We start from the raw sequence: 25,606 nt of genomic DNA on the forward strand, positions 1-25,606 counted from the left end.
TACCCAGATATCTTCCCCCCAGACCCACCCCATTCTGCTATTTATCTCTCAGCCTCCCTTTGCCCCTCTACAATCCTGATGAAAGGCTTATACCCGAAACATTGATTCTCCTGCTTCTCAGATGCTGCCTGACCTGCTGTGCTTCTTCAGCGCCATACGTTCAACTCTTGATTCTCCAGCATCTGTAGTCCTCACTTTATCCTCGACTGCTTTTGACCTCCAAACCTCCCAGCTGTCAGGAGCCTCTTCCCACTCATGGACCAGATGATACTGTAGTGTTGTCTGGTACAAACGCTAAACTCACCATGGCTTCCACAGAGATGGTAAATTCAATAAAACCTGTAACTTTTCATAGAAAGCCCACCCATGGTTAAAATCTCATCCTTGTATTTGCTCGGCTTAAGGGTGCAGACCTTTAAAGCTACTGACGTGTATTATACTGCTGTCACCCATTAAAGCCAGTGTGATATCAAGTCTTAGTCACTAAGTGTACACAGAAATCTGTTAAATCTTTTGTATTATGCAAACCCACAGACTCCAATTTAAATTACTCCCTCTCTCTACCCCAAATATTTGCATTTCTATTTGTCAATTACTTGCCCTTTCTGAACTCTGCATCAGCACACAGCATATTGCTGGCATTAGCAACTTACAACATATGCAAATAAATTAGAGCAGGGACTCGAACAAAACTTTAGGAAGGAATAAGGGACCTATCAATACTAAGGATTGGTTTTACAGATTTGCCCACTTGGGAGAGCACGTCAGGAATCTCAGTGCGGTAATGAGTGAGGTCGATAAGACTTTTCTCTCCCCTCCATTTTTGAATCTTTAATCTCCAATGCTGCTTCATGTGAAGCTCTGAAACAGGACCAACAGTTCTACCCTTCAGCCTTGGTGTAATAAGATCATAAGGCAGAGGAGCAAAGTAGTCCATTTAGCCTGATCATGGCTGACTTAGTAATCCTTAACTTCTATTTCCTGCCTTTTTCCCCATAATTCCTGATTCCCTTACTCATAGAGTCATAGAGATGCACAGCATGGAAACAGACCCTTCCATGCTGACCAGATATCCCAACCCAATCTAGTCCCACCTGCCAGCACCTGGTCCATATCCCTCCAAACCCTTCCTATTCATATACCCATCCAAATACCTCTTAAATGTTGCAATTGTACCAGCCTCCACCACACCCTCTGGCAGCACATTCCATACCCGTACCATCCTCTGCGTGAAAAAGTTGCCCTTAAGTTTCTTTTATATCTTTCCCCTCTCACTCGAAACCTATGCCCTCTAGTTCTGGACTCCCTCAGACCCCAGGGAAAAGACTTTGTCTATTTATCCTATCCATGCCCCTCATAATTTTGTAAACCTCTATAAGGTCACCCCTCAGCCTCTGATGCTCCAGGGAAAACAGCCCCAGCCTGTTCAGCCTTTCCCTATAGCTCAAATCCTCCAACCCTGGCAACATCCTTGTAAATCTTTTCTGAACCCTTTCAAGTTTCACAACATCTTTCCGATAGGAAGGAGACCAGAATTGCACGCAATATTCCAACAATGGCCTAACCAATGTCCTGTACAGCCGCAACATGACCTCCCAACTCCTGTACTCAATACTCTGACCTATAAAGGAAAGCATACCAAATGCCTTCCTCACTATCCTATCTACCTGTGACTCCACTTTCAAGAAGCTATGAACCTGCACTCCAAGGTCTCTTTGTTCAGCAACACTCCATTCAGTGTATAAGTCCTGCTAAGATTTGCTTTTCCAAAATGCAGCACCTCGCAGTTATCTGAATTAATCTCCATTTGCCACTTCTCAGCCCATTATCCCATCTGGTCAAGATCCTGTTGTAATCTGAGGTAACCCTCTTTGCTGTCCATTGCACCTCCAATTTTGGTGTCATCTGCAAACTTACTAATGTACACCTTATGCTCGCATCCAAATTGTTTATGTAAATGAGAAAAAGTAGAGGACCCAGCACTGATCCTTGTGGCACTCCACTGGTCACAGGCCTCCAGTCTGAAAAACAACCCTCTACCTTATTGATTAAAAATCTGTCTGTCTCAACCTTGAGTATACTCAATGGCGCAAACTCAACAGCACTCTGCAGTAACACAGTTCAAATATTCACAAACCTTAAACAGAAGGAATTCCTCCTCCTTTCTGTCTTAAACATGTGTCTCCCTAATTTAATGGAAAAGAGTGCTAAATAATTCATATTGATAGGGAAAATGCAGAGAGACAATGTAAACTAAAGGGTACAATTGTAAAAGAGGTACAAGAGTGGAGGGACCTGGTGTACATGTCACTGAAGGTAGTAGGACAGGCTGAGACTGCAGTTAATAAAGCATATGGCAGCCTGGGCTTTATCGGGAGGGGCATTCAATACAAAAGCGGGGTAATTAACTTGTATAAATCACTGTTCCAGCCTCAACTGGATCATTGCCTCCAATCCTAGGAAACACAGCTTAGAAGGATGTGAAGTCATGAGAGTGGTAACAGGAAGGAGGAACTTCAGTTATGTAGATTGATTGGAGAAGTTGGGATTGTTCTTCTTGCAGAAGAGAAGTTTGAGGAGATTGATAGAGGTCTTCAAAATCTGAGCACTGTGGATGGAGAAAAGTGGGAGAAACTGCTCCTATTGGTGGAAGGATCAAAGAGTATAGATTTAAGGTGATTAGCAGAAGAAGCAATAGCGTCATAAGGAACAGTTTTATGTAGTCAGTGGTTAACATCTGGAATGCACTGCCTGAGTAGAGGCATGTTCAGTCAAGACGTGAGAGAGAATTGGATTTTTATCTGAACAAGAAGAATGTGCAGGGTTATGAAGAGAATGCAGTGGAATGACACTGTGAATTGTCCCTTCAGAAAGCATGAAGGACTAAATGGTCCCTTTTGCTGCTGTAATCATGTTTACGTCTGTAATGCAAAATTCTGAGAAGTGCCACTATTGTAGTTTATTACCATTTTATTACCTCCCATGAAATAAATTCTTCAAAACTGGTCATCCTCAGTGAGTCATGGGTATAAATTTTAGGACTGTCATTGATTCTTCACATTGTCAGTGTCCAATGGGCTAAACATATCTGCTAAACATCTCCTTGTTGGCAGGAGTTTTTCTTAGCAATACAAAGTGGACAGTCAGCAGATTAGGGGATCTGCAGCAGTCTTTGTATTGACAATGGTTTTAAAAGGGATAATTTTTGTATATTAAAAGGTTCACCTTGCTAACAAAACAGATATCATAAAGGATGTCCATAACTCTATTGCAATATAATAAATTACTTTTCGGAGAATCCTAATGGCAGGAATAAGAACAATTGAAATTTGAAGATAAGCTGATGGTTAATAGAAACAGTTTACCAGAAAACTTAAGTAGGACAGTGACCCATTGACTTACAAAATGAATCAACACCAGTTGTCTATCTCGAGTGAGAGAGCAGATCTATGGTGGAAGAGGACTAAGGCAACTTTATATCAGTAACTGATGAAACAGTCTTGTTTAAAAAGAATAATGTTCATTTAAATAGTTTTCTCTCCAGGATAATCTTCTGGCATGATGCTCTCACCACATCCTGCTTTAGATTATAAAGATATATGGTATAATGCTGCAACATTGTACCGCAAATTCAAGGATAAGACATTCCTCTGCCTTTACAGGAAATGCTGACTCAGTGGTAGATATGTTTAACTTTAAAAATCCCAGATAGGACACATTTTCTATCGGCTGTCATTTCAAATAATCATGGAGTGCTTGAATTGGAACTAGTTAACTCAGTAACATTCTGCACTGGAATGTGTTTGTACAGGGAAAAAAAAAGCAATTAATAGATAGAATGTTTTATTGTATAGAGTAGTTGAATAACAGCGTACTTTTCCATGAAAGATTAATACAGTTGAAGCAAAGAAAAATACGGGTCTGTGAGAAGACAAAAGATTGGAGGTATAGTGGACAGCAAAGAAAGTTACCTCAGAGTGCAATGGGATATTTGAGTATTGAGTATAGGAGCTGTGACATCATGTTGCAGCTGTACAGGACATTGGTTAGGCCACTATTGGAATACTGTGTGCAATTCTGGTTACCCTCCTGTAGGAAGGATGTAGTGAAGCTTGAAAGCATTCAGAAAAGACTTACAAGGATGTTGCCAGAGTTGGAGGGTTTTAGCCATAGGGAGAGGCTGTTTCCCTGGAGTGTCAGTGGATGAGGGGTGACCTTATAGAAGTTTATAAAATCATGAGGGATATGGATTGGGTAAATAGACAAGGTCTTTTCACTGGGGTGTGGGAGTCCAGGCTTAGGGTGAGAGGTGAAAGATTTAAAAGAGACCTAAGGGGCAACGTTTTCATGCAAAGGGTGGTGCATGAATGGAATGAGTTGCCAGAGGAAGTGGTGGAAGCTGACTGGATGACTTTATGAATAGGGAGGATTTAGAGGGATATGGGCCAAGAGCTGGCAAATAGGACTAGATTAATTTAAGATATCTGGTTGACATGGATGAGTTGGACTGAAGGGTCTGTTCGCATGCTGTACATCTCTATAACAGGGTAATAATAAAATGTTTTGTTTGTTCACACTAGGAACCTATACAGAGGGAGCAGGCAGCTGGCCTCTTTACTGTGCCATTAACATCTTTCACTGTGAAGTAGAGGTATATCAACATTGCTAAAAAAAAAGCACGACATCAAAGGTTATTGAGTTACACTCATCAGGACTGGAAATCAAGAAAACCAAATTTAGAAAGGAACAAGTAATTTATACAGCATAAAAGATGGCAATGATTGGTTGGATATAGTTGGCATGGAGATGCAGTCTGAGCTGTTAGCTCACTTATTTATTTATACATATGTCCATACATTGCACCCTTTCCTTTCATGGAGGAAGGGAAATATAGAAGACGGTCAATCACTGCTGTATCCCAATGGCAATGCCCTGAACAATCTGTCGCTTTACCTGGTTTGAATTAAATCTGCCCTTTTATCAGTTCTTGCTTTATCTCCTCGTCTACCATAGTCAAATGAATCATCGCCCTCTTCTCATGCTGTATAAATGTTTCCTTCCTTTCTAAAGATGGTTTTTTGCAATTCAGTCTTGATGAGTGCAGGACAGACAGCCTGGACTTCATGATTAGAGTGGTGCTGGAAAAGCACAGCAGCTCAGGCAGGAAAATCGACCTTTCGGGCAAAAGTTTTCATGTCTCTTTTTGACAATGTTATAGTTCTGTACAACAAAATACACTATTCCTTAACATGGAAAATACCAGGACTAACAAGTTATATTTATTGACTGACATCAATTTCCATGAGGAGAACTTAAATAAGTAAACATGGGGACATGTAGTCAGAGATAAATCCGAGGAGGGTTTGTAATATTCTTTCTGGCTTGAAGGAGTGCAGCTTGAAAAATCAGGCTCCTATTCCTCCTGAGTAATGCTGTGTGCGGTCTCCCACTATAATCAACTCATTTCTCACACAGACCAGAAGTGTGTCAGAAAGCTGTATATCAAAGACCATATAGTCTTGCAATGTTTTGCGGCAGGAAGATCCTGATGGATGATGGCACACTTCCAGCATGTTGCCAGGAAATTAATAAATTATCACACCAGATAGTGCTGAGTTTTGATTCCTTTGTTAGTGTTCATACGCATTGGTGCTTTGCAGTTCCCTCTCATCGTTTTTTATGCCATGCTTGGATTTAAAGTGCAGTGTGGACACCTTGACTGTGCAGTGGCACTAACCATTTTCACCATATCTACTTAACATCGTTTGATTTGTTCTCTGCATTTGTTTCCCCACAGATACAACAAAGAAGTCCATAAACTGCATTCAAACAAGATTTCAAGTGCATCAGAAGGCTCAGCTTTCAATCAAGAGAAGTGGTGTTGATAATCCAGTTACCTCTCTGTGAGTATAGTTTGAAATAATTATAGTTATTCCATGGTGTCTTTGCTCACACCCTCTATTTGAAGTGCTGCTTTATCAACATAGTATTGACATCTCAGCACTAAATTATATGGTATTGGTTCATCAACAATCTTGATGTAAACCAATGGTTCTCAACCTTTTTAGTAACACAGACAGTAAATCTGGTGATTAATTTTCACACGTTTTCTGTATTGTAATTTTGGTCGGGAAAAATATTGTTTAAGATGAAACAATGTTTGTTTTATCTTAATTTTCATTACCTTCGTCCAAAATTACACAGTATTCTGGTTGAAAACACTATTGTGAGCATCTAGGGTTACTGTTAACACTCTACGTGATTTTATGTTTACTATTTAGATACGTGTTAAAATGACTTGCATGAATGTAGACCATTTCCCAATCCAAAGCAGTACATAACTGGTTAACATCTGAAATGTCGCTATTGTTGCATCAGCAAATGCAGCAGCTAATTTCTACAAAGCAAGTTGCCTGAATCAACAAAAAAGATGAGTGACTAGACAATCTGCTTCTTGGTGGTGTTGGCTGTTGGAAACAATGTTTGTCAGCACATTGTGAACGCACACTCTCAGCTTTTCTTGCAATACGTTTATAGAAGGTACAGGATGAATGGCTGCCAAAGAATTTAGTCTGAGGGTGATGATTCAATGGGGTTAGCAGCAGCAAATCAGCTAAAGTGCAGTAAAAAGGTCTTATTACTGAGACAAAATCAGGCTGCCTTTGTGATAGATTAATGGGCATCAGGAAGGTGTGGAACTAATACGGCTCGGTTGCACAGTGGTTAGCACTGCTGCCTCACAGTGCCAGGGATCCGTGTTCAATTCCAGCCTTGGGTGACTGTCTGTATGGAGTTTTCACATTCTCCCCATGTCTGTGTGGGTTTCCTCTGGGTGCTCAAGTTTCTTCCCACAGACCAAAGATGTGCAGGTTAGGTGAATTGACCATGCTAAATTGCACGTAGAGTTAGGTGCATTAGTTAGGGGGAATGGGTCAAGGTGGGAGGGTCGGAGTGGACTGGTTGGGCCAAAAAGGCCTGTTTTCACACTGTAGGGAATCGAATCGAATCGAATCTAATCTAATTTCATCCAGTATATTCGCTGCCCATGAGTGCAAGAAAATTTCATTGAGGGAAGCTTAAAAAGGGCGAATGGTTGTTAAACCATCAGCAGAGCCCAGTTGTATAGGATAGTGAAAAGGATTGGTTCGAGATTTGGACCCTTGTAAGTAAACTGGGCAAGATGGCAAGAATATAGAATGATATGTCCCCTTTGATATTGTTTTCAAGTTCTGAGAAAAGAATTGTGGTTACCTCTTGCTAGTTCAGAGGTGAGAGTGTCACCTCTGAGTAAACACTGATATAGGAGAAAGTGAGGACTGCAGATTCTGGAAACCAGAGTCAAATGGTGTAGTGCTGAAAAAGCACAGCCAGCCAGGCAGCATCCGAGGAGCAGGAGAGTCGACGTTTTGAGTATAAGCTTTTCATCAAGGAATGTGTAAACACTGATATGTTTGCTGAGTCCCTGATGAAGAAATACATTAACTAGGAGCAGGAGTAGGCAATTCAGTCCCTCCAGCCTGCTCTGCCATTTGATACAATCATGACTGATTTCATCCTGCCCTCAACACCACTTTTCTACTCACTCTCTATACCCTTTCAGCCCATTACTAATTAAAAATCTACCTCATTAAATTTACTCAAAGTCCAGCACCTACTGTACTCTAGAGTAGTGAATTCTACGGATTTACCACCCTTTCAGAGACGTAATGTGTCCTCGTCTCCATTTTAAATCTGCCACATCTTATTGCTAAAACTCTAGATTGCCCCCATGAGGAAAAATCCTTTCTACGTTTAGTTTGTCAGTCTCCTTCAGCACCTTATACCTCAATTCGATCTCCTCTCATTCTTCTAAACTCCAGAGAATGCAGGTCTAAATTGCTTAATCTCTCTTCGTAAGACAAACACCTCATCTCTGAAATCAATCTAGTGAACCTCCTCCAAAATAACTTCAAAGTAATCATATCCCTCCTCAAGTAAAGGAAATAAAGTTGTTTATAATACTCCATGTGTAGTCTCACCAATGCCTTGCACAATGGCAGCAACACATCTGAACATTTATGCTCTATTCCTTTAGCAGTAAATGCTAAAATTCTACTTGCCTTCCTTCTTACCTGGATATTGGTTTTCTGCAATTCATGCACAAGGAAATATCACTCTTCTCACTATGCAAAGATGAAAGTTAAAAAATCCAACATTAGAATGATCTTTTGATGAAGGGCTTTTGCCCGAAACGTCGATTTCGAAGCTGCCTGAACTGCTGTGCCCTTCCAGCACCACTAATCCAGAATTTTATAAAATTTGGCCATAGCTGGTTTTCTCTGATGTGGTTCAATTTAGGCCTTTTTGGTAATTTTGCGGATAAAATCTCATGTCCTGCAGTAAAGTGCACAGTGGAAACATCCATCATTTTCTGTTGTTGGCATCTTATGTAGAAAGATTTTTGTGTCTCAATGTTCTGAGTTGGCATCGGTGATCTAATGGAGTTGATGGAGTCACGCTGTCAGATGTGAATGATGGATTACAGCGTGGGTGGTTTCATTTGCCCCAGAGTATTCTTTACTATAGTGAGTCAACATTGTCTGGAGCCTGAAACATTGCTCAGGTAAAGTAAAATATGGATCTGGGAGCCAAGCAAAGCCTGGAGCACATCAGGGAAGCTTTGGAGGATCTGTCAAGATAGGCCTAGGTGGCCTTTTGAGTAGACAAGAAGCGAGAAGGCTGGGAGTCTTGAACATTAATTCAGGAGTTGGAAGTATGTGGTAAGGAGCGTGCAGTGCAGCACAGTGTGTCTTTTTGAAGAAGCCTGAAACTATGTTTTAGGAATTTAAAGAAAGTAAGGGTAACCAGCTAGAGTTTAAATAAATTATCATAAAGGATATTGTATTTCATATGAAATTCTTGGGTAAGGGACGATTTGGAATCGTATGAAACTAGGTTTGTATTTCCAATCTTGTGTTTGAAGCCTTTATTTATTATATTAGGCATATCAAGAGTGATATAAATATCCTAAGATTTTTCTGATGGTGCTCTAACTAGTGGTGAAAGCAAAATTTAAAGAAACCTTGTTCTGCCTTATGAAACGAAACTTAAATTAATAACCTCGTATGGTTTACTAATGCTTAGCTCTAGATCAGCAACATTGAAGAAAGTACTTTTATCAACCACCAACTAATTCTATGTTTAGTCTTAATACATGACCTGGAGTATAGTACACAGTTAAACGGTTCAGGGTGCTGTCACTGCAGTGTTGAATATTTCTGTGTTTAATTGAGTGTGTTACTGTTGGTGCACAATGTGGTTAATTGATTTGGTCTGTGTGTGATCCCAGGGAAAACTGTAGAAAGAGCTGGAGCATAGAGAAGAATACTTAAAGCACTGTAAATAAAACTTGTTGCATATATAAAAGCTTGCATTATCTCTATATAGATCTGAAATGTAAAATAAGCAGCAGTAACCAATTGTCAATGTAAAGTTGACAAAATGTCTTCAATTCAATGATACTCTCTGTTACTTCCAACCCTTATCCAATTCTTGCCATTGCTGCTAGAGATCTGTCATGTTTCCAACTGTCAGAGAGAATTGTGCTGCTTTTGTTTTTATCTTTAGTCTTTATCTTAATCTTTAAATTGAATCTTGAATAGGATTGAAATCAGACAATTGGCTATCACATTGAAAGTGTGTTTAAGGTCACATGACATTTGTACAAGGAAGCATAAACGGAAGGACAAAACAACCAGCATTTATGCCAGTACCATGCCAGTACCTCCGATACTATTACCTTTTCTTCCCTCAGCTGAGGATTCCTATCCCTCCCATTATTGTTGCCACTCTCACTCCTTCCTCACTGGGCTACAATTGGCTTTCCCTCATTATCATTCTTTGTCTCACCAGTCTCTGAGGTCATGAGGTCATCCTGTATAGGTCATCCTCCCCCATTTTTGCCTGCTTGGTGGGATGTCACTGCAAGACGCATCTTCCCCTCTCCTTACCTATCACCATTCCACAATGATAGTTTCCTCGACAACATCTACTCCTTGATCACTCCCTCCCCGCTCTGTGGTGCGTTTCAGTGCAAGTGAGGGAAATGCAGCATCTTCCCTTCTCACTTCCCAAGGTTACAAACATTCTGAGATAATCCAGCAATTTTCTTCGTTCAACTTGGTATACTGTGCATACATACTGTATACATATACCAGGGAGACTAAATGCAAACAGCTGACAACTTATCAGAACATCTCCTTTCACTCTGCAAGCATGATTTTGAGTTGTTGGAAGCTTATGGGTGACCTTATAGAGGTTTATAAAATCATGAGAGGCATGGATAGGATAAATAGACAAAGTCTCTTCTCTGGGCTAGGGGAGTCCAAAACTAGAGGGCATAGGTTTAGGGTGAGAGAGGAAAGATTGAGAAGAGATCTAAGGGGCAACATTTTCATGCAGAGGGTGGTGCATGTATAGAATGAGTTGCCAGAGGAAGTGGTGGAGGCTGGTACAATTGCAACATTTAAAAGGCATCTGGATGGGTATATGAATAGGAAGGGTTTGGAGGGATATTGGCTGGGTGCTAGCAGGTGGGACTAGATTGGGTTGGGATATCTGGTCGGCATGAACGAGTTGGACCGAAGGGTCTGCTTCCATGCTGTACGTCTCTATGACTCTATGACTGCAGCAGTACAAGAAGGCATGGTGGCTTAGTGATTAGCACTGCTGCCTCACAGCAATAGGGACTCTGGTTCAATTCCACCCTTGGGCAACTGTCAGTATGGAGTTTGCACATTCTCCCCGTGTCTGCATGGATTTCCTCCGGGTGCTCCCTTTTCCTCCCACACCTCAAAGATATGGAAGTAAGGTGGTTTGTCCGTGCTAAATTACCCATAGCGTCCAGGGATGTGCAGGCTCGGTGGATTAGCCTGGGAAATGCAGGGTTACAGGGATAGGGTAGGGGGTTTAGGTCAGGATGGGATGGTCTTCGTAGGGTCAGTGTGGATGTGATGGGCTGAATAGCCTGTTTCCACACTGTAAGGATTCTAAGGCAACTCATCAACAACTTCTCCAATTACAGATGGGAAGTAAATGCTGACCCAGTCAGTGACATCTGTTTACTGTGTATGAATAAGAAGGTGCTAATCCAGCAGAATCAAAAAATCAGTGGTGGGATGAGTATAACTTCTTTAAGTAAGCTCAATAGTCATACTTGAATGGCAGATAATCTTTAGCATACTAGTCAATTGACTAACAGCATCTGTTTTGACGGAAGATATAGCGTAATTTGAAGACTCGTCAGACTTCTTAGATTATTCATGGTAGAATATATGCAATCTACTGTAAGAGGGTTCTTGGTGATGCAGTGCTATCTGTAAATGTTCAGAGAGTATTCTCCATTGAGGCAGGTTCTTGTGTCATTTTCTCGTGAAACTTCCTTGGAGCTCCTGGTTTAACCAGGGCCTGAAGCTGGAAGTGTGCCAAAATTGCAGGGCTAGGAAGGATGCAAAGATTTTCGAATGATGTCTAATCTTTCCACGAGCTAAGTTGGTCACATTTATGGTAAAGCATTTTAGGTGACAAGTAAAAGGTGAAAGTGCAAAATAGAGTCAATGAGTTGCGTTCACTTTTCCTGTTCTATGGCTGGGAATGGGTGGTCCCACTGGGTAAAGTTTGGCACCACGGGTAATTTTGGATACAGTGACATAAAATACATGGGAGGAGGTGATAATCAGTGCTAATGTATGGTCCAGTACTCAGAGGATATAAACAGTGATTAGAAATCGATGCTAAGGAAGCAGTCAAGGATCTAATGGAACAATTTATATGCTTTTTTAAAAAAAAAGGATGGTGAATCTTGCACTGTTTGCATCTAATTTATAAATATTCCTCTATTTGGGCAGAGTCAAAAAAAATCTGCCCTTATAATTACGAAGGTGCTCATATGCCGTTAGCAGATAGGTATTTGGTAAAATTGGGAACGAGAACATGATTGATCAGTGAACAGTCTCTTGGATGACTATCTCTAATAGATTGTTTGTTTGAAGGAGCTGTGAGCAATCTAAGTGTCAGCACTAATGTGGAGTTGCCAGTTCTGAGATGCATCGAAAGGGATTTTTCTCTCATCGCTTGAGATAACCCTGTCTCTGATGCCAACATAAGCGCTGTGATTGGCAATAACAATTACTGCTTTTCATAGCTCAGTATCCACTTGGTTAGGTACAAGTGGGTGTGTGCAAACTTGCACTGGTATGCTGTTTAATGATTTGTTTCAGTGATTACGTGCTGGCATGTCAATCAGGTGGTTAACACAGCTCCTGGAACCCCTGTCCCAACCAGCCATTTCTGAAGAGATTCTGCAATGTTAAAGGTCATTTAGTCTTCAGTCAAACATTGAAAGACCCTGAAGTTCTTCTTTCAGTGACTAGTAGATTTATAATTAATGATGAATAATAAAGTTAGAGTTAACTGGCGCAGTTTTGGAGAATGCAGTTCCGTGAGCTGGCTGTTAATCCTGTAAAAGAACATAACCATCCCTTTATTAAAATGCTAACTGTCACCCTGAAGTCACTAATGGTTTCTTGAAAGAAGTATATTATAATGTATTATACAATGGGTATTGTCAGGGCCACTTGGCTCCTGACTGCTAACCTCAATCCAAACACAGGCAAAAAATCTGATATCCAGATATGATTGACTGCCCTTGGCATCACGGCAGCATTTGACAGGTATGGCATTAAGGAGCCTGAACAACACGAGTCAATGGGGAATCGTGCTGGGAACTCTCCGCTGATCGGTGTCAAAGGTGTGCGAAGGAAGATGGCTATAGTCGGTGGATGTCAATTATCTCAGTTCCAGGACATCTCTGTAGGAGTTCCCCAGGTTAGTGTACTTGGCCCAACAATCTTCAATTCCTTCATCAATGGACTTCCTTCTATCAGAAGAAGGTTGTTTGTTTCTGATTGTAAGTGGTACTGAACACTGCACAATGCCTTGGATACAGGATCAACACTATCCAGGACAAAGCAGCCAGTTTAAACAAAACATCATCGAACATCTCCAACAATCATTCATTCCTCTATCAATCACAGTGGCAGCAATATAAACTGTAGCAACTCATAAGCCTCTATAAGTTGCTGATCAGTGACAATAAAGCCTTGGTTAGAGCCATGGGCCAGTATGGCCACGAGGAACAGACATCCGGATCCATCATGCTCCCTTCCGAGGCTGCAGAAAAGGAGAACTTGGACACAAAAGACAAATGAAGAGACAAGACAAAAAGAGAAAGAATAAGGGAGAATGCAACCGGCCTGGTGAGCAGGAACAGGAGCATATGGGCCGGATTGCCTGTTCCCAACCTTAATGTTACATTCCATCTTGAAATGACTTCAGAATAATAAGCTACATTTGACATGGCTATCCTGTTCATATTTCCTGTATGCCCGATCTGAGTGCAATTAACTGATTGGTTTGCAATTGTGTTTGTATTCTTTCTCCAATTCTCCTGCTGGCTTTGTCAATTTTATCAGCAGGGGAAGCCAGGAGACTGTTTTAAACATCTCCTGAAATTGCTACGAGATTTTCCAATGGTACTGCTATTTCCTTCAGATGGGTGAACCTTGCATTCTTGCACAACACAGAAACAAGGAGAATTCTTTGTGAGCTTCTCAGGCTCCCCCCATTCAAACAATTAGTTGACCTTCAGCTTATAATTGATCTTGCAATAGATATTAACAAAATAATTAATAACTGAGCAACACATTTGCTGTCTGGATGTTGTGTTTTCCATGACGAGAATATTTTATTCTTAATTTAATTAAATTGTTGTATTGTTGGAAATCATAATGTTTCTATTGGAATCGTATTATGATATCTTTACATAAAAGATAAAGTTTTTGAAGTAATTGCTTTGGTTTGAAAAGCTCAACTTCCCAAATTCATTTCTCACCTCTCCTTCAGCCCAGGGGGGAAACAAAAATCCAGAAAACTCCCTGCCTTGACCCCTTTTTCTTTAAGGTGAACACTCAAGTGTTCCTGTCGCTAGTAGAATATCCAATTATGATTAGCCTGAGCTGGGTTGCATTCCTGTTTCAAATTAACATCCAAGTTTGGCTCACTCGCAATCCTTCAGCAAAATGTGAACTAGACCAAACTGAATGTTACTATTTACCATTAGTCAGAATTCTGTGGAAAGTCATATTCAATGGCCTTGGAACACCAGCTTGTCATTGCAGTGACATCTTACTGGAAGCTTGTGGAAGTAATTGATGCAATGGGATCACCACAATGATGAAATGAAGTACTCCGTGAGGTCACTCCCTTTACAAAAAAGTTGCACTCCCTGTATTGTTGGCTTTGTGTGTAATCAAAAGATTTTTGAATAGACCAGTTTGAAAATCAATGCCAGTTGATGATGGCATACTATTCCACAAATCAAAAGATCACAATAATTGCAATATTATATCCCTTAAGTTGTAAGAATGTAAACCACATAAGCCAGAGATGACCTACTCAATGAGATATGTATCACAGCTAGGACAGAGTGGTCACCACCTGTTGTGTATAACCAATCTCATTTTATATCTGATTCAGTTCATGATGGGAATTCTGATGACAACAAAATAGCATTTCATTAATTGCCAAATTTTATTGAATGAGCTTCCAAATCTTATATATCCACTGCTTGTTACACTTACACAGTAAGTTGGATTAACATTATCAGTTGTGCATACCTTGGAATTCAAGCAGTGAGGTATAGAATTTATCACATGTTTGTATTAATTTTCATTTACTTTGAATTGCACTCTCTGACAGGCTGGGCTGTATTTTATCCGTCAAAATGTGACAGTTCTGATGCTAGCCTTTTCCAAATCTCCGAGCCCAAAAATTCAAAAGGAAAAATAATTAACAAGTAACGCAAGAGCTGCATTATTTTGCCAGGGTTCAGCGATAACAGATTGGACTTCCTTTAATTGAAGTGAAAGATTATTACTTCTGAAATGCTAAGACACTCTTTTAAAAACAATGTGTACCTTCCTAGTGTAAACCCATTTGACTTGGAGCCCTTCACAACTTCTAATGTGATATGGAGAGTATTTGGATCGAGTTTTAATGGTTCTAGGGATAATCATTGACTTGGATAATCTCATATTTTGCATGATTTGATGGATCTTGTGCAGTTGGGGCCAGAGAGAATGTTGTCTGTCGTTGCAGATTAGGTTTCAATTATATGGGTAGATAAATAAATGTAATTTTTCTCTGTGATTTTTGAGATTGGGGATTATTTGAGATTTTTAATTCAATTTTGCACTTTCGGAGGAGCCGTGCCTACTGGAAATTTACATTGGAAAATTAGCCGCATAACTCTTTGATTTTCTGATTAAAAAATTGTTTCCAGGATATACCTGAATGTCCAACACATGCTGTGGATATGCAAGACTCCCCAGGGGAGAGTGGAGTCGGTAAATTGATAGATTGACTCTAGATTTCCCTCAGGATATTAATTGAGAGAGATGGACTCTGTGATAGTATTGATGCTGTATAATATGGAGAAGGAATAGGCTGGAATTTCTTTTGTTATGTTGTGTTCAAATGATTAACTGTTGAATTTGAAGAATGTTTTCTTTGTTTTTGCTGTAAGTATTTAAGGCTTTTCGTTCAAACAGAACCTTTCATATTGCGTTTGTGTTGGAACAAAGTCTGTGACAGTTTAACCCATAGGGATCGCAGGTACGGAGAACAGTCAAAGGGCACAGAGTGCAAGGATATAATTGAGGTTGAAGGATATCTTAGCAAGATTATAATTTTTGAGCCAGTGCCAGGGCTATCGTGGGATGATGAAGTGTTGAACAGCATAGTTAGTTTAAACAATTGTTTCAGAAGGCAATGTAAGAGAGAGGAATTGAAAGTTGGGACTGACTCATGTCCTCCCTTCCTTTTGTCATTATTTTAACACGAAAGCGGGTGAACGCCAACAAGAGAAAGTTAATATTTCACTTCACGTAGATGACATTTTAAATCGGCAAAGATAGAAATTTGAAAGGTAGCAATTCATAATTTCTACAATATTTTTTCTGTTTGACTTTTCTGAAATGTAACTGATGTGACAGGTTGCTTTTGCAAATTCCAAACTTTGCACTGCCATCTGTGAAGCTTAATGCTGGCTTTTAGTGAAAATATACAGCGATTGCATGGGTTACAAAACAACTCCTTTTTCAATCACTATGTTTCAGATGATGCCCCAAGTGATAATAATAGGCCAAATCTTCCGCTTTCCAATTATCAGAGGATCCACATAAGGCTGTTTATTTGTCAGGATCATGTGAAAGTCCCGATGTGTGAACTTCCAAAGGATAATTCACCTATTCTCCGGGAATATGTCTCCAACCCTGAATTAGCAATGGAGGCATATTGAGTAGTTATCTAAGAAACACAGTGGTTCTGTTGTTAGCAATGCTGCCTCACAATGCCAGGAACCTGGGTTAGATTCCAGCCTTGGGTGACTGTCCCTGCACATTCTCCCCGTGTCTGCGTGGGTTTCTTTTTGATACTCTGGTTTCCTCCCACAGTCCAAAGATAGTGTTGTGCAATGAGGCAGACTTGATAAGGGAGCTTAAGGTGAGGGAATCCTTAGGAAACAGTGATCATAATAATTTTGAATTTACTCTGCAATTTGGGAGGGGGAAGATAGAATCAGAGGTAACAGTATTACAGTGGAAAAAAGGCAACATCAGAGGGAAGAACTGGGAAGAATTGGCTGGGCGAGAAGCCTTGCAGGAAAGGCAGTGGAAGAGCAATGGCAGGAGGTTCTGGGAGTAATTCAAAAGATACAGCAGAGATTCATCCTGAAGAAAAATAAGCAGAGGAAGGATGAGGAAACAATACCTGACATAAAAGCAAAAGAGAAAGCATATAATATGGCAAAGGGCAGTGGGAAATCATAGGATTGGGAAGCTTATAAAGACCAACGGAAGGCAACAAAAATAAGGAGGGAGAAGATTAAATATGAGGGTAAACTAGTCACTAATATATTGGAAGATGGTAAGAGTTTCTTAAGATATATAAAAGGCAAAAGAGAGGCAAAAGTGGACATTGGGCCATTGGGAAATGATGCTGGAGAGATAGTAGTGGGGAACATGGAAATGGCTGAATAATTAGTCTTCATGGTGAAAGACATGAGTAGTTTCCCAGAAATTCAAGAGAGTGAGGGGGCAGAGCTGAGTAGCGTGGCCATCACCAAGGAGAGAAGGTGCTAGAAATACTGAATGGCCTGAAGGTGGATAAGTCACCTGGACCAGGTGGATTACACCCCAGAGTTCTAAGGGAGATATCTGAAGAGACAGCATAGGCGTTAGTGGTGATCTTTCAGGAATTGCTAGAATCAGGGAGGGTTCCAGAGGACTGGAAAATCACTAACATGACACCCCTGTTTAAATAAGGAGTAAGGCAAAAGAGAGAAAATTACAGAGATAAATGCAAGATGCTACATTTTTTGGAAAGTAAATCTTAGCAGGACCTATTCACTTAATGGTAGGTTTTGAGAGAGTGTTGCTGGTCAGGGAGACCTTAGGGTCTGGGCTCAAGGCTCCTTGAGAGTGGAGTCACAAGTAGATAGGATAGTGAAGGAGGCGTTTGGTATGCTTTCCTTTATTGGTCAGAGTATTGAGTACAGGAGTTGGGAGGTCATGTTGCGGCCATACAGGACATTGGTTAGGCCACTTTTGGAGTATTGTGTGCAATTTTGGTCTCCTTCCTATCAGAAAGATGTTGTCAAACTTGAAAGGGTTCAGAAAAGATTTGTGGGGATGTTGCCAGGGTTGGAGGATTTGAGCTATGGGGGGGGGAGGTTGAAAAGGCTGGGGCTGTTTTCCCTGGAGCTTCGGAGGATGAGGGTTGACCTTATAGAGGTTTATGAAAAAATGAGGGGTATGGATAGGATGAGTGAACAGGGTCTTTTCCCTGGGGTGAGGGAGTCCAGAACTAGAGGGCATAGGCTTAGAGTGAGAGGGGAAAAATATAAAAGAGACCTAAGGGGCAACTTTTTCACACAGAGGGTGGTACGTATATGGAATGAACTGCCAGAGGAAGTGGTGGAGGCTGATACAATTACAACTTTTAAAAAGCATCTGGATGGGTATATGAATAGGAAGGGTTTGGAGGGATATGGGCCGAGTGCTGACAGGTAGGACGAGATTGGGTTGGGATATCTGGTCGGCATGGCCAAATTGGACCGAAGGGTCTGTTTCCATGCTGTACATCTCTATGACTGTATTACTCTATGACTCTATGTGCAGGTTAGGGTGAATTGACCATGATAATTGCCCATAGTGTTAGGTGCACTAGGCAGAGGGAAGTAGGTCTGGGTGGGCTACTATTGGAGGTCGGTGTGGACTTGTTGGGCCAAATGGTCGGTTTCCACACTGTAGATAATCTAATCTAATCCAAAATGCTAGATTAAAACTTCTGGGTAGTTACACAGAATCCTTTTTTTAAATGTATATTTCAGACGCATCCTAAGATCTGCCCATAGTTGGTACAGGGTGATTGGCTATGGCAGGTAGCCTGGGTTGAAAACAGAAGCATTGGATGGCATGAGAAGACAATGAGGCTTAGAAACCGGCACTGCCTCGAGGATATATTGGTGAGGTTTAGTGATTATTACAAAAATGTTGGTGTAATTACATGAGCAATTGAACCCCTTAGCCCACCAATCATTGGTTAGCTCCCCCCCCATCAACTCACTGCCCTCCCTAACTGAACCCTGACCACCCGCATTGACAACCCCCCTCCCTGAGTACTGACCTACCCCGCCTTCCCCATACACTCTATGCAGTTACCTACCATACACATTTACTCACCTCACTCAATTACCCATTTATCCACTCATTCACCAACATTCACACTGGACCTTTGAACCTCCCACATGGCAGATAGTGTTATATACAGTAAAGAGAGATGTGTTTTGTTCTGATCCTCTTTGCTGCCCACTGCATGGATTTCTGTGCTGAGTGAATTCTTGAGGACATTGCATCAGAAGTGCATGCTTTCCTATTAGATCAGCAATGGGCATGTTGGTTCTGGCTGTGGTTGGAAGATTTGGGCCAATGTACGAAGGTGACGGCTCTCATTTACTATTAAAGTCATTAAACATAAAGAAAAAATGTATTCAAGATTTGGAGTTGCCGGTGTTGGACTGGGGTATACAAAGTTAAAATTCACACACAACACCAGGTTATAGTCCAACAGGTTTATTTGGAAGCACTAGCTTTCGGAGCGCTGCTCCTTCATCAGGTGGTTGTGGAGGATAAGATCGTAGAACACAGAATTTATAGCAAAATTTAACAGTGTGATGTAACTGAAATTATATATTGAAAAAGACCTGTATTGTTTGTTAAGTCTCTTATCTTTTAGAACAGGCATGTTGGTTTCAATTCTTTCATATGTATATCCCAGAACTTTCTTAAAGTTACATTCTCAAGTGAAGTTTAAACAATAGGTGCCATGTTGGCCCAGATGATGCATTGAAGGTGTGAGGTGCCTGGTGTGAGGCTGTCTCTGCCCCAATGGTCAGACTGATTCTAATCTAAAAAACAGATTTACAGAGCCCTACATGGATTCATGCAGTTTTGAGTAAAATAAAATGTGTGTGTGTGCGGGGCTATGAGTGTCTGTGACAGGGTATGTGTATGTGTGTGAGTGTAAAGGGGTGTAGGTCTGTATGAGGGTGCGTGTGTGTGAGTTTAGTGCAGTGGGGTCACCTGTAGTGTGACATGAACCCAAGGACTTGGTTGAGGCCATCCCCATGGGTACCGAACTTGGCGATCAGAGAAAATGCAGCATGTCTTCACCAGTCCTACTGTAGAGTTAACTAGTCCAACGGTAGAGTTACACTGAAACTATTGGAGGAAATCTTAACCTGAATGAAGAAGGGTGACTTTGGATCATGTGGGATGTTAGTGTCAAAAAAATCTAAATCCTGAGCTCTAACCTGACCACTTGTGGTTTAACAGAGGCAGGATGGGGAGATGGGCCACAGTAATTCTGGTCTCCCTCCTATCAGAAGGGTGTTGTGAAACTTGAAAGGATTTAGACACGATTTACAAGGATGTTGCCAGGTTTTGAGAGTTTGAGCTACAGGGAGAGGCTGAATGGGCTGGGGCTGTTTTCCCTGGAGTGTCAGAGGCTGAGGGGTGACCTTACAGAGGTTTATAAAATCATGAGGGACATGGATGGGGGATATAGACAATGTCTTTTCCCTGGGGTAGGGAAGTCCAGAAGCAGAGGACATAGGTTTAGGGTGAGATGGGAAAACTTTAAAAGGGACATAAAGGGCAACCTCTTCACACAGAGAGTGGTGCATGTATGGAATGATGTGCCAGGGGAAGTGATGTAGGCTGGGACAATTACAACATTTTAAAGGCACCTGAATGGGTATATGAATAGGAACCGTTTAGATGGATATGGGCCAAGTGCTGGCAAATGGGACGAGAGTAGGTTAGGATATCTGGTCAGCATGGACAAGTTGGATTGAAGGGTCTGTTTCCATGCTGTACATCTCTATGACTGTGTGACTTCTATCCACTCCCTGCAGATGAGTTGGCATTTTAAATATTATGAAGAGGCTGTGTGTCTCATTTTCATTCATCATTATGCCTAGATGGTAGGGTTTTCTGAGCTTTGGGAAGTCTGGCAGTTACAAGGAGGTATGCATATGTCAGATGTAGAAGGTAAACGCAAAGTCCCTGTGTTCAAACACCTTCCCTCAACTCTTCCTGTCTCCTCCTAACTACTCTACCATGAACAGCCTCTGACCTGGCCTCCTTCCTCTGTGCCTTTTGGAAAACTGTTGGAATATGTTGCATCAAAAATAAAGGATTAATTGCCAATGATATGAAACAAGTGGGAAACATCACACATGACCTTACATGAAATTGATTTCATTTGATTTCACTGGCTGGACAATTGCAGGCTTCCCATCAATCGAGGCTAATTGGAAAGTTGTCCCTTGTAATTTTATCTTACTGTCTGGAACATTAAAGATTAAATCTCATGAAGCGTGTCAAGGATCTATAGCTAAGGTGATCTCATTCATCTAAAGTACCCAACCTCCCAGTGGAGTCATTTATAAAAGAGGATTTAGCAATGAGAAGGTGCAATATATACATTTCGTGACCAGCATCAAGGCTGGCTTCTTCCAAGTTTACAGAAACTTGTGCAGCTGTGGACTTGAAACATCCATCAACACAGACAGATAGAAATCCAAGAGTTTATTTTAAATAATGTTGTAGCTTTGGCGTAATAAATATCAGTCCGATTTAGTATGTGTATGGAGATTGCTGATGATGTGTTACTGGTTCTCTTTCTTGCACAGATCTCCATATTTACTCAATCTCTAGAAATGATCCAAAAGTCCTAACATAAAAATTGCTCAACAATCCTTCTAATGTCCTTTATGAATGCTGTAAAACAGCAGTTAAAAACCAAGCACCCCAGCAGTGAATAGGCAAACACAATAGACATCTTAGTGGAGTGGTTTGAACTTGAGCTCATGCCCAGAATGTTTAAATTTCACCTTTTGTAAAAACTTGAAGCAAAAGATTGTGTGATATTTGTTCAATAACACTATGATTTAGATTCTGGGTCATGCAAAACAGGACAGACTCTTTGACAGTTTTCAAAGGCTGAGTCCACCTCCGAACCCGATTCCTGCCAAATGTTGATCTCTGAGAAAATCAGACAAGGAGGATTCAGGTATTGCAATCTATAGTGCATGTGTGAAGAGAATATGGAAACAGGCTCTTCAGCCCAACAAGTCCACACCACCCCTCCAAAGAGTATCCCACCCAAACCTATTATCCTACATTTTCTCCTGACTAATGCACCTAACCTACACATCCCTGAACAACATGGGCAATTTAACACGTCTAATTCACCTAACCTACACATCTTTGGATTGTAGGAAGAAACTGGAGCACCCAGAGGAAACCCACGCAGCGAATATGTAAACTCCACACAGACAGTTGCCCGAAGCTGTTATCGAACCTGGGTACCTGGCGCTGAGAGGTAGCAGTGCTAACCACTAAGTCACCATGCTGCCCAATATTAAGGTTGTCTGCTTAGAAGGCCAACCCTAGTCTTCTTGGAGAGAACCATAACTATCAACATTTTGCTATGGCCACTAAACCTCACCCCTCATATCCTCCACCCAGTGCCAGTGTCCATGCCTCACCCTCTTCTCAGGCCGCCCAATGCTTCTGCTATAGCAACCATGCCTCCGATGTACCTGCAATAGCCAATCACCTTGTATCAACTATGGGCAGACCTCAGGATATCTTTGAAATGTACATTAAGGAAAATAAGCTTTCCACAATTTAGTACCCTTGTCCGTTAAAGATTGTTCAGTTTGGAAAATATCACTATCATTCAAAAATGTCCTCAAATGATCCATCAGACTTGCAAAGCCAACATACTTTTCTCACCACATCAAAGACTTTTAATCAAGTTGTCCATCAAAATGGGAATACAGACCCTTGCTGGGGGCTCTTCTGGCACAGTGGTTAATGTCCTTATCTCTAAGGTCCAGGTTCAAGTCCCACCTGCCTTGTATGTGTGTACTGACATCTCTGAGCAGGTTGATCAAAAATAGCTGTGGCCCCTTGCAGAGAAAAAGTTTAACGGCTTTTGAAACTCAGCCAAACATTCACAACAAATCTAGAGAAATCAAAATAATATAATATAGTGAAACTGAAGAAACTTTTAAAACCTACAGATAGCATTTCACTTATATTGTAAAATAAAAGCCACCTTTTAGTTGTTAGAATGCTGTTGGTACTTTGGTATTTTTTCCTTTTAACATAAAGGCATTATTTTTGGGAAAAAAAGCTAAGGATCTCCAGGTTATGTGAATAACATTCCAAACCATCACAGAGGTTTTCATAGTGTGTCGATAGTTTTGAATGCATTATGGCAATTTTGACAATTAACAAATTACTTTCTTGTATCTCCACACTTAACTGAGTATGTAACTGTTCCTAGCTTCACAAAACTATAACAGTCAGATTACCTGCCCTGTACTGAATCAATCAAATTAAAATACATGTCACTGAATAATGACATTTGAAGTTGTTAAAACATTGTAACTCTGGATAATCCTGACTCCTCAACAGGTTTCCTGAATAGTTGTGGACTATCCATTGAGGTAGGCTTACAATTTTTAGGGCTGATGATAACCACACAATCAAATGAAAATAGCAGGGAGAAGAGGATGAAAAGTAGATTTTTCAATGAAAATCCTCAAGATTGCAGCTTTCCTGAACCCTTTCCCATCTCTATTGGGAGATGAAGCTTTGATGCAATTATCTTCAATTCAAAGAAAACAAATGGACATAATCTTTCTATTGCACAAAAGCTGATTTTTGTTTTCTCTTGCCAGCATCAATCGGGAGATTTTCTTTTCAGATGTAATGCAACTGACTCCAGTGCACAATAAATCAATGACTTGTTCTGTATGACGGGGCTCAAGCACTTATTTATGGGAATAACTTTGTCATGAGATTTGTATCAGCAGTGATTCAGGTGGTAGCACTTACTCTGGTAGATTGTGGATTGAAATTTCACCTCAGACACTTGAACATTAAAGTCTAGCCTGGCAGCCTGTCACAATACTGAGGGTGTGCTGCCTATTTTTCAATGAGTCACTATATCAAGGTCCTTTCCAGGCCACTATTTATCCCTCAGTCACATATCTAAAACAGTTTGCTGTGTTTATCTGTCCTGATTCCCATATTACATAAATGACTGCGCCCTAACATTGACTAAAAAACATCCTGAGGTTAGGACATTTGCTGTATAAATTTGATTCTATTTTCTGTTTCTGTTTTCAGCTGCTTTTGTAGTAGTAATTCCTGAAGATTTGTTCTTGTTGTCCATTGTGTAATACAAGCTTTTATGGCTTCTCTAGATTAAATCTCTTTTATAAGTGTTTCAACGAAGCCGTTCTTTCTATATGCTTTATTCAGTAAAAGTAATATACCATTTCTTTTGAATTCTTCTGAAAGTGGCCTTTTAGTGGAACAATGCTTTTTTAAAAAAAAGTGCACATTCTATTTCATGTTTCCTAAACAGTATAAAAAAATCAATGAAAACGTTTTTTTGTAATAATCAGTCATTAAATCTATATTGTTTGGGAACATGTGACTATTAATCTGATATGTCATGGCTGAATATACATACTCTATTATTGCCGGTGAGCAGAAGGTTTTATGTGCAGGAGATATCTACTTTCTTACCCTTGGAATATGTATTCCAATTTTGTAATAATTCAGGGGCAGGTTCTTGAGAGACTCTGACCCAATTTAAAGACATCTCACACACTTATGCTTAGTTCCAAACACACAAGTTTTAAAGTTGAATATTACAACGAATTGTTATGCTTCTAGTTATCTCCATCATTGATATACAATCTCTTACCTGCCCTGTAGCAGGCCTGTTGTTTCTTGGATGTTTTCAGTTGAATTGAGTGTCCTGTAAAATGAAGGATTCTCAGTAGGCCATGGGTTTGCTTATAGTCTATATTCCAGGAGGTTTGTTAATCGGGTGAACTTTAACTGGAACAGGTAATGCAGTCTGGCTACCTGATATCTCCTAGCCTTTTTAAGTCTGGTTGTCAAATCAATTGAACTGGTAGTTCCACTAAAGCCATCAAACAAATTGCAAACATGTTTCAATGATTTTTAAAAAGGTTTAAAAAGACATAAAAAGGTTGCCTGACCATGTTGATTTCTGACAAGTTCAAAATCCTCCTTAAGTAAAGGGATGATGTTCATGTTGATTCCAATATCCTGTGGGTTAACATCATGGGTTAACATCACAACTGTGTTCTATGTGTCTCTTTTTCACATACTGACCCATTCAGTCTACTTATACCCTTTTATACTGATGATCAGCAACAATCCGTCCAGGTGCACCCATGTTGATGGTCAAGAAAGCACAACGATGCCTCTACTTTATCAGGAGATGAAGTAAATTTGGCATTTCTGTAAAGACTCTTACCAAGTTTTATTGATACACCACAGAAAGCATTGCATCTGGACGCATCATGGCTTGGTACGACAACTGTTCTTTCCAGGACTGTAAGAAACTACAGAGAATTGTGAACACAGCCCAGTCCATCCGCAAGCTAACCTTTCATCCATTGACTCCTCACAGCTAACATAATCAAAGACCCCTCCCACCCCATTTGTAATCTTTTCCAACATTTTTCATTGGGCAGAAGATACAAAAGCTTAATTACACATACCATCTGAGTCGAGAACGGCATTCTCTCCACTGTTATTATACTTCTGAGTGGGCCTTTAAAATTTTAAATTTAAGATTGATCTTGTTCTCTGTGCACCTTCTCTCCAGCTGTAACAATGTACTCCTCACTCTGTTCTATTACCCACATGCACTTTGTATGGTATGATCTGCCTGTACTGCATGCAAAACAAAGCTTTTCATTATACATGTGATAATAAATCAAATCAAATCAAGTCTTGGTTTCAAGAAAGGACATTGAATCACAACAAACTGTAAGTTTTATTTGTGTTGCCCATCCTAAAACAAAAAAGATATATGAATTCTCCAG

At 40.5% G+C, this 25,606-nt stretch overlaps 1 protein-coding gene across 3 annotated transcripts in view; it reads left to right on the forward strand.

The window, feature by feature from the left end:
- LOC140466695 (non-muscle caldesmon-like) overlaps nucleotides 1–25,606 on the forward strand; it is a 212,816-nt gene that overhangs the window by 51,142 nt on the left and 136,068 nt on the right. For all 3 annotated transcript variants that reach the window (XR_011955261.1, XM_072562164.1, XM_072562166.1), the window contains exon 2: nucleotides 5,798–5,903. The gene's annotated coding sequence lies outside the window, so the exon portion shown is untranslated. The remainder of the gene's footprint in view (nucleotides 1–5,797; nucleotides 5,904–25,606) is intronic.

This window comes from Chiloscyllium punctatum, chromosome 44, assembly GCF_047496795.1.
Source record: "Chiloscyllium punctatum isolate Juve2018m chromosome 44, sChiPun1.3, whole genome shotgun sequence".
Lineage (NCBI taxonomy): Eukaryota > Metazoa > Chordata > Chondrichthyes > Orectolobiformes > Hemiscylliidae > Chiloscyllium > Chiloscyllium punctatum.